This window comes from Thalassophryne amazonica, chromosome 4 (assembly GCF_902500255.1).
Source record: "Thalassophryne amazonica chromosome 4, fThaAma1.1, whole genome shotgun sequence".
NCBI classification, from domain to species: domain Eukaryota; kingdom Metazoa; phylum Chordata; class Actinopteri; order Batrachoidiformes; family Batrachoididae; genus Thalassophryne; species Thalassophryne amazonica.
Window position 1 is genome coordinate 86,338,117 of NC_047106.1, and position 15,090 is coordinate 86,353,206.

A 15,090-nucleotide genomic window follows, 5' to 3' on the forward strand; every position below is an offset into this window, starting at 1 on the left:
AACTGCATTAAGACATGTAATCGTGAGGATAACTTTGTTATTATGATGAAACTCAGCAAAATTAAATGAATTGTTGCACAGCTTGAACATGTTTGAAAGTACCTCATTCACATGCCGATTATCTATATATTAAAAGCATGCATGTGTGCGAGTTGTAGTACGTTCATTGTAAGTATACAATATAATTGTAAATGTGACAAAAATACACGCATTACACAAGAAAGTGAAAACACTTATTACCATTGTGGTCCATTTAAAAATCAAATGAGAAAACAGAAGTAATAATACAACCCCAATTCCACTGAAGTTGAGACGCTGTGTAAAATGTAAATAAAAACAGAATACAATGATTTGCAAATCCTCTTAAACCTATAATCAATTGAATATACCACAAAGACAAGATATTTAATGTTCAAACTGACAAACTTTATTGTTTTTGTGCAAATATTTGCTCATTTGAAATGGATGCCTGCAACATATTTCAAAAAAGTTGGCACAGTGGTATGTTTACCACTGTGTTACATCACCTTTCCTTCTAACAACACTCAATAAGCATTTTGGAACTGAGGACACTAACTGTGAGTGTCATAACTGGGTATAAAAGGAGCATCCCCAAATGTCTCAGCTGTTCACAAGAAAAGATGGAGCGAGGATCACCACTTTGTGAACAACTGCATGAAAAAATAGTCCAACAGTTTAAGAACAATGTTTCTCAACCTTCAGTTGCAAGGAATTTAGGGATTCCATCATCTACAGTCAATAATATAATCAGAAGATTCAGAGAATCTGGAGAACTTTCTACACATAAGCAGCAAGACCGAAAACCAACACTGAATGCCCGTGACCTTCAATCCCTCAGGCGGCACTGCATTAAAAACCGACATTATTGTGTAAAGCAGGGGTGCCCAAATTCGGTCCTCGAGATCTACCTTCCTGACACTCTTAGTTGTCTCCCTGTTCCAACACACCTGAATCCAATGAAAGACTCATCAGCAGGCTTTTAATGAGTTTTTCATTGGCTTCAGGTGTGTTGGAACAGGGAGACAACTAAGAGTGTCAGGAAGGTAGATCTCAAGGACCGAACTTGGGCACCCCTGGTGTAAAGGATCTTACCACGTGGGCTCAGGAACACTTCAGAAAACCATTGTCAGTTAACACAGTTCGTTGCTACATCTACAAGTGCAAGTTAAAACTCAAAGTGGAAAAGTGTGCTGTGGTCTGATGAGTCCACATTTCAAATTGTTTTTGGAAATCATGGACGCCGTGTCCTCCGGACAAAAGAGGAAAAAGACCATCCAGATTGTTACCAGCACAAAGTTCAAAAGCCAGTATCTGTGATAGTACGGGGGTGTGTTAGTGTCCATGGCATGGGCAACTTACACATTTGTGATGACACCATCAATGCTGACAGGTACATCCAGGTTTTGGAGCAACACATGCTGCTATCCAAGCAACATCTTTTTCAGGGACGTCCCTGCTTATTTCAGCAAGACAATGCCAAGCCACATTCTGCACGTGTTACAACAGCGTGGCTTCATAGTAAAAGAGTGCGCATACTAGACTGGTCTGCCTGCAGTCCAGACCTGTTGCCCATTGAAAATGTGTGGCGCATTATGAAGCACAAAATACGACAACGGAGATCCCGGACTGTTTAACAAATGAAGTCGTACATCAAGTAAGAATGGGAAAGAATTCCACCTACAAAGCTTCAACAATTAGTGTCCTCAGTTCCCAAACGCTTACTGAGTGTTGTTAGAAGGAAAGGTGATGTAACACAGTGCTCTACGACTCCGACGAGGGTGGTCGCATCTTCCACTCTCCCTTATCTCTAACCTTCAAGTCCCTACTTCACCAGACTTGTGAATTCCTCAAAACTATATTGGATTCTGGATCTATTGGACTACTGTTGGATTAACCATGGAATTGATCAGCCGGTCTCTGAACGCTATTGACACCATTTTTTCTACAAGAAGGTCAGGACTGGGGGATCCTGCTTGCCCAGATGGAACGTATCCTGCGGGCTATGTCCTTGACTCCTGGAGTTCCTGGCATGTGGCATGCTTGGCGCCTTTCTCTGTGGAGGACGTTGAGGACCTATTCATTTTTGGTCTTATGGTAGCAGGGCTGGTACTTTTTGGCTTATGTGCTGCCCTGATCTACCGGAAAATTGGCAAAGACGGCGCATCAAGAACCACAGGCCCTCGCTTGTCCATCATGATTACCGAGGTCGGCAAGGCAGTGCATCTCAGACTGCGTTGACTCTTGAACTCAGACGCAAAATTGGATGACACCTTGGAGGCTGATGCGTGCCATGCAGTTGAAGCTGAAGGTTTCGGAGGCCGGTGAATATTCTTAATTCAAATTAGGCATATTCTTAACTCATAATTGGGATTTGGCTGAGTGAGTGGAACTGTTTAAAAGTGTTTTTCACTTCCGGCTGCAACATTACAGGCATCACGGTCAATTGCCCACTGTTTTTACTCCAGAGGAATTTATCCAGGCTCTGGTGAGATTATTGGCTCCATTCTTATCTCAACCCACAAGGACAATAAGACAGACTTACACATGGACCGACGCATGCTCCAGCCTCTCCTCTTATCATTCTTCCTGCCCCTCCCTCCCTGCAGCAGGCCTCGTCCTCTCAAGCTGGCCTGGCGGTGGCGACTTGACAGTTGCAGTGGCTACAACACACTCACATCGCCTCAATTGGGAAAACGGACTGTTTTCAAGTTTAGTGCACATAAACAATGTCAAATGTATATGTGTTGTCCTATTCTGATGTGTGCTATTATTACAGTAACAAGGTAATAATTGTAGATCAATTGCTGTTGTATGTGGAATGTGTGTGCGGACATCTCGTTGCTGTAATGACAATGATAATAAATCTACCTACCTACCTACCTACCTACCTACCTACCTACCTACCTACAACCCCTGGCAAACATTATGGAATCAACCGGCCTCAGAGGATGTTCATTCAGTTGTTTAATTTTGTAGAAAAAAAAGCAGATCACAGACATGACGCAAAACTAAGTCATTTCAAATGGCAACTTTCTGGCTTTAATAAACACTATAAGAATCAGGAAAAATAATGTGGCAGTCAGTAACGGTTAGCTTTTTTAGACCAAGCAGAGGGAAAAAATATGGACTCACTCAATTCTGAGGAATAAATTATGGAATCACCCTGTAAATTTTCATCCCCAAACTAACACCTGCATCAAATCAGATCTGCTCATTAGTCTGCATTTAAAAAGGAGTGATCACACCTTGGAGAGCTGTTGCACCAAGTGGACTGACATGAATCATGGCTCCAACACGAGAGATGTCAATTGAAACAAAGGAGAGGATTATCAAACTCTTAAAAGAGGGTAAATCATCACGCAATGTTGCAAAAGATGTTGGTTGTTCACAGTCAGTTGTGTCTAAACTCTGGACCAAATACAAACAACATGGGAAAGTTGTTAAGGCAAACATACTGGTAGACCAAGGAAGACATCAAACCGTCAAGACAGAAAACTTAAAGCAATATGTCTCAAAAATCGAAAATGCACAACAAAACAAATGAGGAACGAATGGAGGAAACTGGAGTCAACGTCTGTAACCGAACTGTAAGAAACTGCCTAAAGGAAATGGGATTTACATACAGAAAAGCTAAACGAAAGCCATCATTAACACCTAAACAGAAAAAACAAGGTTAGAATGGGCTAAGGAAAAGCAATCGTGGACTGTGGATGACTGGATGAAAGTCGTATTCAGTGATGAATCTCAAATCTGCATTGGGCAAGGTGATGATGCTGGAACTTTTGTTTGGTGCCGTTCCAATGAGGTTTATAAAGATGACTGCCTGAAGAGAACATGTAAATTTCCACAGTCATTGATGATATGGGGCTGCATGTCAGGTAAAGGCACTGGGGAGATGGCTGTCATTACATCATCAATAAATGCACAAGTTTACGTTGATATTTTGGACACTTTTCTTATCCCATCAATTGAAAGGATGTTTGGGGATGATGAAATCATTTTTCAAGATGATAATGCATCTTGCCATAGAGCAAAAACTGTGAAAACATTCCTTGCAAAAAGACACATAAGGTCAATGTCATGGCCTGCAATAGTCCGGATCTTAATCCAACTGAAAATCTTTGGTGGAAGTTGAAAAAAAATGGTCCATGACAAGGCCCCAACCTGCAAAGCTGATCTGACAGCAATCAGAGAAAGTTGGAGCCAGATTGATGAAGAGTACTGTTTGTCACTCATTAAGTCCATGCCTCAGAGACTGCAAGCTGTTATAAAAGCCAGAGGTGGTGCAACAAAATACTAGTGATGGTGTTGGAGCGTTCTTTTGTTTTTCATGATTCCATAATTTATTCCTCAGAATTGAGTGATTCCATATTTTTTTCCCTCTGCTTGGTCTAAAAAAGTAACCGTTACTGACTGCCACAATTATTTTTCCTGATTTCTTATAGCCATTTGAAATCACTTTAGTTTTGTGTCATGTCTGTGATCTGCTTTTTTTCTACAAAATTAAACAAATGAATGAACATCCTCCGAGGCCGGTGATTCCATCATTTTTGCCAGGGGTTGTAAACATACCACTGTCCCAGCTTTTTTTAAATGTGTTGCAGGCATCCATTTCAAAATGAGCAAATATTTGCACAAAAACAATAAACTTTATAAGTTTGAACATTAAATATCTTGTCTTGTGGTGTATTCAATTGAATATAGGTTGAAGAGGATTTGCAAATCATTGAATTCTGTTTTTATTTACATTTCACACAACATCCCAACTTCATTGGAGTTGGGGTTGGAAGAAGATGTACATACAATATTCTACAGTAAATAAATGTGTAAACAGGAGATGTGGGATTGAAATAATAGTTAAAAAAAAAAAGAAAATGTGTTTTCTGTGTAAAAATATACTATTCTATAAAATGTGTCATACATGCATAAGGTGACATAGCAGTTGAATCTCCTGTTTTGGGTTTTTATCTGTCTCTGTCTTTCTGTCTGTCTCTCTCTCTCTCATCCAGTTTTCCTGCCCCTTCAGCCTCACCCCAGGACCAGGATACAAGGCTTTCATTCTTCTAGCAAAAGAAATCGAGTCTTGTTCAAGAAAACCTGCAGATATTTTGTGCTAAATCTGGCCTGGTAAGTAAACACGGTGCTGTAAATGAGTGTAATACAGTTAGAGGCCAACACTGGGGTCATTCTCTACACTGGAACTTCTATTTTTCTCCACATTCCACCTCTCAGCCTGCTTTGTTAACATGCTGAATGTTATTTACCTATTGTCATATTGTTTATTGTTGATGATTGTTTAGTTTTAGATTTTACACTTTAATCCTTTATTTTCTTGGTGGGGGCATGATCATTTGTTTGATTTGTTTAGCTTCTGAACCCCAGTGTTTAAATGTGGAAATGTATTTGCACTCAATGGGAATGAGTGACTCGGGCAAGATTTTTAACATAACTAACAAATAAATGGACATACTGGCTTTCACACATGCCTGACAAACTACTAATCAAAGTTTGGTGCATCTTGTCATATTCATTTATGAGTATGAGTGATACATTATTGATTATCATTGGCTACTCATGCTAGTGGGGAACAGCATACAGGTAATTCTTATATACAGTACTGTGTTGTGTGGGCCGCTGAAGAGGAGGTACTGCTGGCCCACCACCACCAGATGGCGCCCTGCTTGGAGTGCGGGCTTCAAGCACGAGAGGGCGCCGGAGCCACTGGGAGTGACAGCTGTCACTCATCCTCAGCACCAGCTGTCACTCATTCATCTCATCACCATCACCATAAAGGCCGGACTGCAACTCCACCTCCTCGCCGAGAAATCAACTACCAATCAGGTAATTCTCTGCCAAACCTTAAACTCGAGTATTAGTCTGATCTCTTTTTGCAGCCGTTTTCCTGGGACGGATATCCTGTCTGCGGAGTTGGCGTTTGGTGTGGACTGCGACGGCTTCGCCTCACACCCCACCCAGATAAGTGGTTATCTCAGGAGCTGCACGAGTGTGTGATTGGAGGTGGAGGTGCTCCCTCCTTACTGTATACCGACTGTGGGATTACTGAGTGTACGACCTCACACTCATCAGGACTGTCTCTGTTCTCTGCCAGCAGTACCGGGTCTGACTGCTGAAGACAGCGGCCACCTGGGGCGCAGGGCTTGGCGGCTCCGGTGTTCTTCAGCTCCATTGGCAGTGGAAGCTGTGTGGATCCGGCTCTTCTCTCGCCAGGCGTCTTCTATCGTCGAGCCTGCCCACACGTCACCTGGTGTATGATTGACAGTCACTATATTGTTATTGTCTGTACGTCGTTGTGTGATTCACAACATTAAATTGTTACTTTTGGCTTATCCATTGTCCGTTCATTTACGCCCCCTGTTGTGGGTCCGTGTCACGACACTTTCACAACATACTGTTTGGAGTCCTGATGTGTCAGCATCAGAGCATTACAGGTTCAGTATGTATTCACAAACAAAAGCTCATATTCCAAATCACTGAAGGCCGTTCAGAGTGCTGTAATAGCCATGAAGCCAGAGTTTTATTTGTTTGGAAAAATTAACAGACAAAATAACAGAAAAAAAATGTACACTATTGAAACTAAAGATGGCACATAAGATTTAGGATGACAAACAATCAACAATGGCTTCCGGTGTCCAAAAAAAACCTTGCAGTTTAAAACAAGACTTCACAAGTAATTTGGCTGCCTGCTTTTATTTTACATTGAAAGATACCAACAAATCCCAAAATAGGACAACTGGACCTCACCTGTATTTATCAGAACCCAAAATTTCAGTAGGTCTTAACATCGTTAATTACAGAAATTCTCTCAATCCACTCACTTACTTACTAACTGATGAACTTCACTAATATGATGCACGTCCTGCTACAACCCAGTCACATCCCACCCTCACGCCACCTAGGTTTCAGTCAACAAACTCGTACAGCATAGTTTCATCTTTATGTAAGGAAGTAAATCCTTCCCAGGATTGGCCCATGGGGAGGTGCTTAACTCTGGGTCCATGACCCCCCTGGATGAGATGTTCGTCCATCACAAGTTACACCCCAGTTGAGCTGGTACCTTTGCAGCTGGGTGGACTGGGACAGATACAATGCTATTAGACTCTGGAGCTCAGGTGACAGTGGTCAGCAAAACATGAACAGACAAAGCATCACCCCATGTCAAAATTCAAACATTTCTATCTCTCTTTGCCAATCAGGCCCTTGAAATTGCAGGAACAAAATGGTACAAAATTACCATTTGATGGATGTGCAAAGGTTATCGTGCAAATCTGTAGTGAGCACCATGGGTCTGTGACAAGAGTGCCCAACTTATCAGTCCAAGCTGTCACTATCCCCTGTTAGGTAGCAATGTCATAGCTGAGGTCATCAAAGAACATGACAACATCATGAATGTGACTGATATCCTGACTGATGCTTTAAGTGTCCCCAAGAACACAGTTGAGGCTCTGGTCTCCGCCCGTCAGATAACAGCCACTGATGAGACTGCCCCATGTACTGTGTGCACAGGCAAGAAAGGTGTCACTACCTGTGCTGGTAGAGTCTATGAAGTCAGGTACCAGTTAGGGGGTTGCCAGGGACCCGTGCCATGCTGTTCCAGCATCTCATAGAGAACCCCTGTCCTGAGGGTCAAGAATTGTTCCCTGCCCTAGTTGACATTCCTTGTGGGTCATCAAAATGCATTAAAAATCCCCATCCAGAATCCAATTTGATATGCAATTCATCTGGCTCAAAGAACCGCCCTCAGCAGTCTGGAAGAGATGGCCGACATGAAATCTGTCCTGAATCTATCCCCCCCCAGTACATACAGTGTGATATTGTCCAAACCTTTTCAGCTCAGCTGAGCACAGACTTACATAAGCAATAGGCAGGAGAGACACACTGTCATAAACTAAAGACAAATGACACACTCCTGTTGGTGTCTCACAATTAGCAGAGGATGAATAGAGAATAGTCAAGGAAATGTTGTACAAGCAGTCTGACGCATTCGCCAGAGATGATGCTGACATTGGTTGTATTCTGACCTACAACTTAGAATCAACCTCAAACACCAGGCCACAAGTCATATAATGCCATCCTAAAGCACTCATACTGAGAGGAAGACTTTGTGCAGAACTTACTCAACTGTGGTTGGATCAGAAAATCCACCTCAGCTTACTCTTCCCCTGTGGTCTGTGTGAGGAAAAAAGGACACAAGTTTACATCTCTGTGTCGACTTCCGTGGGCTGAACAGCAAAACCATCCCCAACCGCCATCCACTTTCTGGCATCCAAGACCTGCTGGATAAGTTAGGAGGCAACTCATGGTTCTCCATCCTCAACCAGGGCAGTGGATACCACCAAGGCTTTGTCGCAGAGAGCTGCAGGCACGTGACAGCTTTTAGCACACCTTTGGGGGTTCCATGAGAGGCTATACCTTACCAATGCTCCAGCAACTTTCCAGTACTCTGTTTTCCCAAGACCTTCCATGGCCATGTTGACGACAAGAAGAGTGTGATGTCGTGAACATGGTGTCAAGTTTTGTCTGAAAAAGTGTGAGCTTTCCAAATGCCAAGTAAGGCATGTTGGATGCTTCTTCATGAGTGAAGGTGTTCAGGTAGACCCCAAAGACTAGGAAGCAGTGCTGTAGCTGAAGGAGAGGGAGCCAAAAAATGTCAGTGAGGTCCAAGCTCTACTTGGTTAGCAGGGATTGCTCACTCCCAAACAACTCCTTACCATCCCCATTGTTGAACGCCTGAACAAAACACTTGTCCAGATGCTCAGAACACTCCACAAGGAAAAGAAAGCAGAGTGGAAAGACCATCTCCCCAGCATAGTCCATGCCTACAACTGCACAAGGCATGAGGCAACGGGGTACTCACCTTTCCTTCTCCTCTTCGGACGACATCCTGGATGAGCCCCAATTGTTACCGGCCCCAGACCGAAAGGATTCTGGGGAGGTACAAGGTCCACAGCGTAACACTGTGTGTTAGTAAAAGTGGAGACGTGTTAAATCCCAACTTGCTCATCCAAAGATGGTTTATTTCTGCGTACTGAGCTATGAGCTTCACTGCAAACCACTACAGAGCAACAGTGCCATCTACAGGCATGAGGTGAAATAAATGGAAATGTTAGGTTAATTCTAATTAATAAACCCTAGAGTCCCCAAATTTGGGGACTTGCCCTGCTCTGGAACATTTGAACACTCATAACTAACCAATGCTGACACCAACATACACTTACTTAAGTACACCACTGCTGTACTTATTATACATCAAAATGTCAAGCGAAGTCTCCTCTACAAAAGTATCCACTTCAATCACATATCAACTAACCACAGCTGAAACGCCAAGCAAATAAAGACAGAAATTGGAATTCATTTTTTGGGAAAAAAAAAAAAAAACTCATTTACTCCTACCAAGTATTATTTACTTTAATTTTTGTTACATCCACAACATCCCCTAGGACCAAACTTTTGCATTTTTGACCTTGTACAAGCTGAGAAATAAATCATAATGTATGGGTATGTGATTTTGGTGAAATGGGCTCTAGGGCTTAAGGGGTTAAAAAACAGGAGGGAGTAACTGTTTTTAATGAAACTAATATGTAGGGTCATTTTCTCTACCCATTACACTGACAAATATGCCACTGGTTCACAAGGGTTCAGAAGAAAATAATTAATTCAATAATAACATGGCCTGTATTAACATAACTGGTTCCTACTGTATGTATGTGTATAGTGTGTGTGGCTATTAAAAAACTATTTAGTGTTTCAAAACACTTTCAGATTAAGGAAGGAATTCAAATAAAGGGCATAAAGTATTGTGTTAGGTCAGAGCTAAAATAAAGGCAGCTCTTGGTGGAGCTCAAAGTGGTCTTCCAGTTTATTCGGGATTCATTTAATACCCGTTTGTAGGGCTCTATAGAAATGGCCATGCTCAGTTTGTCCCACAGGAATATTAATCTGTGCCAGTAAGCTATTGGCACAGATTAATATTAATAGCTTGCCATATATTTGGCCCATTGTTCCACATTATCTGCAGCAAATGCCTTCAACAGACTTTTGTTCACACTACAGCGCTAGTTTGAATTTAATACTGAAAAGCCCATTTGGTGTACATTTTGCATTATATCTCAATCAAAAGCACCCCAGTCAATCTCATTTGTGACAATGAGGTGCAAACCGATACTCTCAATGAATACACCAAGTTTGATAAACATCTGTATTGCGGATTTAGGGAATATGTGATATTAACATTGAAAAGCACTTTTGATCTATAGTTTGTATTATATTTTAGCTTATGAAAAACCACTTCTAACAAGACTGACCTTGAAAATTTTTCCAAGATAAAAATTTTTGGAATTGAAAGCTAGTGTTGGCAGAGGTTTACGAGCGTGACGCTCTAGTTTGTGGAAGTGTTACAGTGCCATATACAGGCCGGGAATATATACTAGAGCATTTTCGGTCATTTTGAGCATCTTAGTGTCGACGCAGATAAATCTTGAAATGGTGCCTTGTTTCCAGAACACTTTTTCAAAATGACGAACAAAAGGTTCATATTGGGATAGTGCCGTATCCGTGTGGACAAGGCCTAGGTCCCTTTGGCTGCTACAGTGTTTTAACTCTGGGTCATGACAGCAGATCCAAGGTGGAGCTGTATGTTGATTTGGTGCAGCTTTTACAGCTTTTACAGGCAGAGGTGGGGATTGAACCAGGAACCTTCCACACTGGAAACAAGCACCTGTCGCCTCTTGGCCGCCCCCACTCACGGTCAAACTCCTAAAAATTAGAGCTTTAACTCTCAGAGAAAAAAAGGAGAACTCTGATTGGATTATACATTTAAGGCCAAATTCCAGTTGTAATCAATGAATGTGTCTGCACATATGTTGTTTGATGTAAACAACATATGTGCAGACACATTCATTGATTGGCAAATGTTAATCTGGACCAACAGCTACTGACAAAGTTTCATAAACTCCCTTTCTGGCTCATTCCTCCTTTTGGAAACAACCTCGACCACCCAGCATGACCGGAGCCGACTCACACTTTCAGAAGCCTGTCGGGGCAGGATGTGTTCGAACACTATATTCTCACTCAAGCATTTTGGGCAGAATCCTATTGAGGTTTCAAATCCCGCAAAATTTCACAAAACTTTGAAGAGGTCACCGCTCTGCGAGATGTCATTAACATTGAGAACTGCAATGAGATGCTCTAATAAGGCTGCAATTTAACCGCTGCACACAGACAACAGCGTTTATGAAGATACACACAGGTTAAACATAGCAGACATGGAATATTTGTTTTAGCAAGTTTTCATGCACACAGTCTCTTATAAATGTTACGAAAGGCATAAAAATTTACATTTGGTCGTATAATGTTCTTTTCCTGTTGTCATGTGGTTTCTCCATGTTATTTTGACTGCAGTGACTCTCTGGCGTGCAAGGGATTATGGGATATCTCAATAGGGCGAATGGTGTCCATTCATCACTTGGTTAGAAATATTGCCGTGTTACACTTTTCAAGTTAGCCTCTGTACGGTGTGACAGTGCGTCCTTATTTGGTCGTCCATGTATCAGAGGTCATATGAGGTCAGGTCACTTCTTATTTATAAAGTCTTAGATCAGTCTGGTAAAAGTACTGATAAGACCTGTGCTCCCCTCCACAGCATGTCTTTTTCCTGGTTCTCTCCCTCAGCCGCAACCCGTCCCAGCCGCAGACGGCCCCTCCCTGAGCCTGGTTCTGCTGGAGGTTTCTTCCTGTTAAAAGGGAGTTTTTTCTTCCCACTGTCACCAGTGCTTAGCTCACAGGGGGTCGTTTTGACCGTTGGGGGTTTTTTCCGTAATTATTGTATGGCTTTGCCTTACAATATAAAGCGCCTTGGGGCAACTGTTTGTTGTGATTAGCGCTATATAAATAAATTGATTTGATTTGATAGAAAAAAAGATGAAGCAATGTTAGAAGTCTGTTAGCTCTTTCAAAATTGTGTTTTGAATAGAAAAACATCAGGATAGTGTGCCACATAATACTGCACAAGTGTGATCATCACTGTAAGATAAAGGAGGAGTGGAAGCAGCAAGAACAACATGCCAGACAGTGTTAATGCAGCCCAATCTGGTTGCAGATAGCCAGGAAATGTTTTTGAGCCACAGTGACATCATTTCATGACATCATCATTATGTCACTTATACCACATAATGACGAATGATTATCTGTTCGATGAGTAAACGTTGTAGTCACACTATTGTGGAAATATCCTTGGCAATTTGTATTTGGACAATTATGACATGATTTCATGACATCTTAGTAGCATCATAAAGTAACTCAAACCATTGGGTTCAAACTTATTTACTGACTTATATAAGCGTTGTGTGTGTGTGTGAGTTTGCATGTTATTCATGTGGGTTTCCTCTCACATCCAGAAGATATGCATGTTAGGGCCCTGTCCCACTGGGGAGAGGATTAATTGTGCATGAATTGAGTATACAGTTAGCGGGCGTTCGTTGTCGCCTGCGACAAAAATGGCCAAAATGACAAATGTCCCAGTATGAATTACGGATATATTAATAATATATAGCAAATATATGACGAACAATCACGGTTATATAATGCATGTAGTGAGGAAACTGATCCGACACATTGAGATTATCACGGCAGTATTACGGGTGTATTATGAATGCATCGCGCACGTGTTGCATGTGCACGGCATCTGCATTGCAGTCATAAAAGAAGCGCACTCGGGCCGTCGGCATCACTATTCACACCAACAATATAGCCTCTGGAGCATTTGCTGGACTTTACAAGTTGACCACAGAGTTTGTTCATGTTGTCATGCGAGGGTTAACTGTTCATGAGTTTGGGGAGCGGCAGGGGGGAGCCGCTCGGGGTGTATGCATTGATTTTCTTAGTGTACAGCCAGACTCCAGTAACACGAAAGACATTCTGGTCATTACCGACCATTTTACAAAATATGCAGTGGCAGTCCCCACCCCAAATCAGAAAGTCAGGACAGTGGCCAAGAGCCTGTGGGACCACTTTATGGCATCCCTGAAAAACTCCACAGTGACCAAGGTCCCGACTTTGAGTCCCGAACAATAAAAGAACTGTGCGAGCTCATTGGCACTAAAAAGATAACAACCACCCCATACCATCCGAAGGGGAACCCTGAAGAACGTTTCACAGGACCCTGCTCACATGTTGGGAACCCTTGAGAATCAGAAAAGGAGTCACTGGCGGGAGTACGTCAAGCCATTGGTACACACCTATAACCGCACTAAGAACGAGACAACTGGCTTTACCCCTTACGAGCTGATGTTTGGACATCAGCCAAGGTTGCAAGTTGACCTAGCCTTTGGCCTGCCAGTCAATCACCAGCCAGGCTCACACTCGCAATATGTCCGTAATCTGAAATCCCAACTCGAAGACAGTTACAGAGTAGCAACTGAGAATGCTAAAAAGATGGCCGATCGAAACAAAGCGAGGTTTGACAAACATGTTGTTGACTCCACCTTGAAAGAAGGTGACAGAGTCTTGGTTCGAAACATCCGCCTTAGAGGCAAGCACAAGTTAGCCGACAGGTGGGAGTCTGATGTGTATGTTGTCCTGAGACAGTCTGGAGACTTCCCAGTATATGTTGTGAAACCTGAGACGAGAGATGGTCCACAAAGGACTCTTCACCGTGACCTCTTGCTGCCATGTGGTTTCCTTCCTGTAACCCCCACCGAAAGTGAAACTAACCCACCAAGGGCAGCGAGGCAACCAAGAACTCAACAGTATCCTAAAATGACAATTCTGATGGGATGAATCCCAATCTGACCCTGAGGAATATCACTATGATGGCCACAGAAACCCAAGAGTGGAAACATTAGGTTTCGACCTTACCCCTGAAACCACAGAACACTTACCTGAAAGAATTGAACCGGAACCTCCCAAACAGTTGACTGCTGTTGAACAAGATCCTGCAGACTTACCTGATCCTGAAGGGAAAGACTTACCCGATTCTGAAGACTTAGACTTACCTGATCCTGAAGAAGGCAACTCAACTATTGGACAGGAAACTGGAAACCTACATGAGGAAACCCCTGAATGATGCCCATCCTTCTACTCAACCCACTCAGGAGAGTGAACAAAACACGAAAGACATTGACCAAACTGACATCTTGACAGAAGGCGACTGCTCAAGACCCATCAGGGACAGAAAAGCAGCTAAAAGACTGACTTATCCTGAGCTAGGAAACTCGTTGGTTACAATAGTTCAGTCTTTATTTCAAACCTTGAGTGATGTGTTTACGGACTCCCTCGAAGAGCCGAGCTTTCCCAAAACCCCTAGAGTTATGACAGTATGAAATCAAAATGCACAGGGACGTGCATTAGGTAAAGGGGGAGGATGTAACCCATGTTAAATATGACATGAGTGAATGAGTTTAAAAGCAGCATAAATAAATAATTTAAAAGCTCCACAAATGAGTTTGAAAGCTAAAAATGATCCATTTAATGTAAATTAATTCATCAGTTAATTAAAAAATGTTCATACAACAATGATTTAAGGTTTAAGATTAAAAGTATGATGACAGAAAATTTGTGTCACCGCCCCTTCAAGGGATTAGCGACGCTGAGACACGGCACCTGAGTGAAGCTCAGTCGGCACCTGAGAAAGAGCAGAAGAGACGTTGGAGTGAATGAGCGGCAATTAATAAGCAGAAAAGGAGTGAAAAAATGTGATTTTTTCGGTTGAAAAACGTAACTTACCTGGTCGGGAACTGACGGGGAATTTACGAGAACTAAGCCACACTGGTTTTGGTCAGGTTTTTTTTTTTCCTTGCTGGTTCGAAGCTCTGTCGGAGCCAGCATTGATCTGCTACGTGTGGGTGTGCATGTGCCCAGATGAGATGAGATTCAAGATGGCGAGCCAGACCCAGACCTTCAACCCATCATCTTCATCGCACCAGAGGGGGAATCTCTGTGCATGGTGACTTCTTGCCAGGGTGGTGAGAGTATCAGGAATTAATTTTTTTTTCTGAACCGAACAAAGAACTGGTTGAACTATTCATTTTGAACTGAATCAAACTGAAACTTTTC